The following is a 3,463-nucleotide window of genomic DNA, read 5'->3' as shown; positions in this document are numbered from 1 at the left end:
CATCCACTTACCCAGTCAATAAACCATCCTGTTTTGCACTTACCTATTGTGTCTGGCCTTGCTTTGTGACACCAGGGTCCTGGGCCCTGTTCACAGACAACTTGGCACCCAGTATGTTTATTGGGTGAGGGGCCTGTGAACGTTTGTTAATCTAATGAATAATTGATTTGTTAAATCAAATGAAAAATTGTGTTTTTGATTGGTCCAGACGCTACATACATGATAAATACATGCAGCTGATCTCAAGCAAACATTAAAGTAATAGTTGGTTTAAAATAGCAAATTATATCAGACTTGACGAGGCGCTATAACTGAATGTCTTAAACATGAATTAAATATAAGAGCTGTTGTGGAGGAGAACATTTTCAGTGAATAACGGGTTATATTTCCGTCTCTTCTAAACACAGATTTATGGTATGTCTTCAGAAGACTTGGATTGTCATGCATTTATGGCATTTTCATGTTGCTTTTTGCCATTTTTGAGCCGTTCTTCTTCAAAATATATTGGTTTGTTCACAGGAGAAAATCATACATGTACTTCATGGTGAAATTTTCACTTAGAAAATGCTAATACATTTTACAAATAACTATAAACAGAGCTGAGTGGATAAAAAATTATATATTTGTGGTACACTAAAAAAAGAATATTGGTGTAAAAACAATTTGTACTCAGAAATTGCTAATAAATCTCATAAATAATTAGAATTGAGAATCGCCAACTAACACGTTGAATTAAACATGAAAGACTGAAAAAGTATTTTCTTGTACGTACTCCAAATAATCTTTGTTTTATTTAACTTCGAAAAAGAAAGTTTTCAGTGTAAGCTGTGCCATTGGGGCTAATTCTTACATGTGAATTACAATTAATTGTTGCTGCATTGTGTACACATTTACCAGTCTCTTTCAATAATTTAGTTTTGGCACAAGCTGAAAGACTTAGCGTCCTTTTTTGAGGCTTTGGAGAATAAGCTGTGTGAATACTAAGCTTACAGCAGTTTGGGTTCCAGTTTGGGTGGAGTCACAGGAGAGGTGGCAGCCACCAGCTGCGTGTGTCTAAACAAACATGGAAACTGTCACCAAACCCGTGACCCGAGCCGCCCCGCAAAGTATTACTGCCAGTGCCAGCAACAGGCCATTAAGCCTCTGCCTCTGAAGCCACATAGGAGGAAGACAGTGGCCACATATAAACTAGGCGTGAAAAAAAACAACAACAATGGCAGAAGTTCATACAGTGGCCCCTAAAAAATAATTGGAGACTTTCACTCTACATTACTCAGCCTCATGACGTCCCAAAGCCAAAGCTACGATTTACTTTATTCTGAGGAACAAAAAAAAGGATGTTTTAAACAATCTTCAAGCAGACCTTTTCCATACAATGACAATAAACTCAACAAAAACTCAACTCAACAGACTTTGGACAAACTAAAAAAATAAAACAATAATGTTTGAATATTTTAAAGTATTTTTGTTTAGTTTTTTAAAGCACTTTTTTTACTCTCAAGTTATTTTATAGAAATTATTCATAGAAGTTTAATATTAATCAAAAGTGTTTATTTTCCCAATAGACAAAAAAAGTTAATGGAAATTAAGTCGATCATTTATTATAAGACCATAACATACTTAATATGTTTTCTTGTCACATAAGTCAAAATGTTGATGTAAGTCAATATAATGTAATTTTAGCTTTTAACAAGTTAATTTCACGTCTAAATTAGCAATATTATTAACTATACCCTATAAGCCACACTTAAAAATCGCAACAACCACTAGGGGGCTTGCGTAAAAGTTACTATACAAATGTAACATTTCTTAAAAAAATTATTTCAAATGAATTACATTTTAAGTCACTTAGCAATTAAAATGACTGTTTTTAAATGTGTCCCCTTAGCAACTAACATTTGATTTAAAACATTTGAGTTACAGGTTGACTAGCAAGTTTAAGTTAACGTCCGTAGTAACAAATTGTGCATTTGAAAAACGTCTTCAATACAACAGCTTTGTTACATATTTATTGTTTTCTTCCATTAAAAAAGAGCAATGTTTTGTAAAATTGTGATTAATTATTTTAACTTGTAGCCATAGTTTCTGTATAAAACAAGAGGTGCGTCCAAATGTGTGTATTGTACACTATACGTTAGGTTGACCGTACATCCTTCTTTTCCCCAGACATGTCCAGGCTGGGATTTCTAAATTGGTCACACTTTGTCTTAAGGTCCAATTCTCACTATTAACAAAACATTAACCACGACTTTTGCCTCAATGAACTCCCAATTTGCTGCTTATTATTAATTAGTAAGGTAGTTTTTAAGTTTAGGTATAGAGATGTAGAATATGGTCATGCAGAATGTGTGCTTTATAAGTATGTAAAAAGCAACTATGTTAATAATATGCATGCTAATAAGCAACTTGTTAATAGTGAGAACTGGTCCCTATACTAAAGTGTTACCCCAAATTGACTCTAAAATGTCCAGGTTTTGGCTTTGTTTGTTTTGGGGTTAAGGGAACATTTAAATACTAATTTCTCACTACATATTACATCACAAGTGGAAAAAGTTGGTCAAAACCTAAATTTATGTACAAACTGACCACGAACTGCAACTGTCAGAAGCCATCTTTATGTTTAGCTCTACGAGTGAAGGATGCATCTATTCTGCCATTAAAAATCAATCAAATTAAAGAATCTTAGTGGACAGAATGTGACATGATCGCTGGATCTGGACAGGCCTTGTTGCCTTCCTACCTCTGTTGTGGTGCCTGCAGAGGCAACATTTTTTTTTTTTTTTCAACTTTTGGATGCAGCCTATATGAATGTGTATTTGCATTGCTTTGACCATTCTCTGTAGATCCCACCTTCTCGCCACGCCACGACGTGTCCTTCACATGGTTGATTATGTACAACGCCTGCATTCCGGTCAAACTGCTTTTCAGTTATTACCTTCAGCAATGAAGAAAACAGTACGTAAACAGCCAAATCCCAGGCATTTTAGGCAATAAAAAAAAAATCCAACCAGGACGTCCAGGAAAAAGAGGACGTACATCACCCTATTTACTTTAAATACTGTGAGAAGTGTGTTCACTCCCAAAAAATTCAACAAGAAGTGTACTTCAGTTCAAATACCCAAATGATGCTGTTATTTTAAGTGTATAGTGCAGGGGTGTCCAAACTACGGCCCGCGGGCCAAATGCGGCCCGTGGATGAATTTTAAGCGGCCCGCAGCTGTCTTAATAGTCTATATTATATATGGCCCGCCAAGCATAATTTACAAAATAGGCCTATGCAGTTTCAAAATGTCAACACAAGATGGCAGCACTAAATGTTAGACCAGACGTAGCAGTAAAACGCGAGTGATATCAATTTGATAACTCATATGCGCTCTCATTTCTTTAGCGCACGCAAATTCCTAAACGCGTCAAAAGCGGAAGAGAGCAACTCGTTTGAACCGCGCTGCACGGACCGTTTTTA

Source organism: Sinocyclocheilus anshuiensis, unplaced genomic scaffold, assembly GCF_001515605.1.
Source record: "Sinocyclocheilus anshuiensis isolate Anshui unplaced genomic scaffold, SAMN03320099.WGS_v1.1 scaffold229, whole genome shotgun sequence".
Lineage (NCBI taxonomy): Eukaryota > Metazoa > Chordata > Actinopteri > Cypriniformes > Cyprinidae > Sinocyclocheilus > Sinocyclocheilus anshuiensis.
This window is presented reverse-complemented; position numbering follows the sequence as displayed.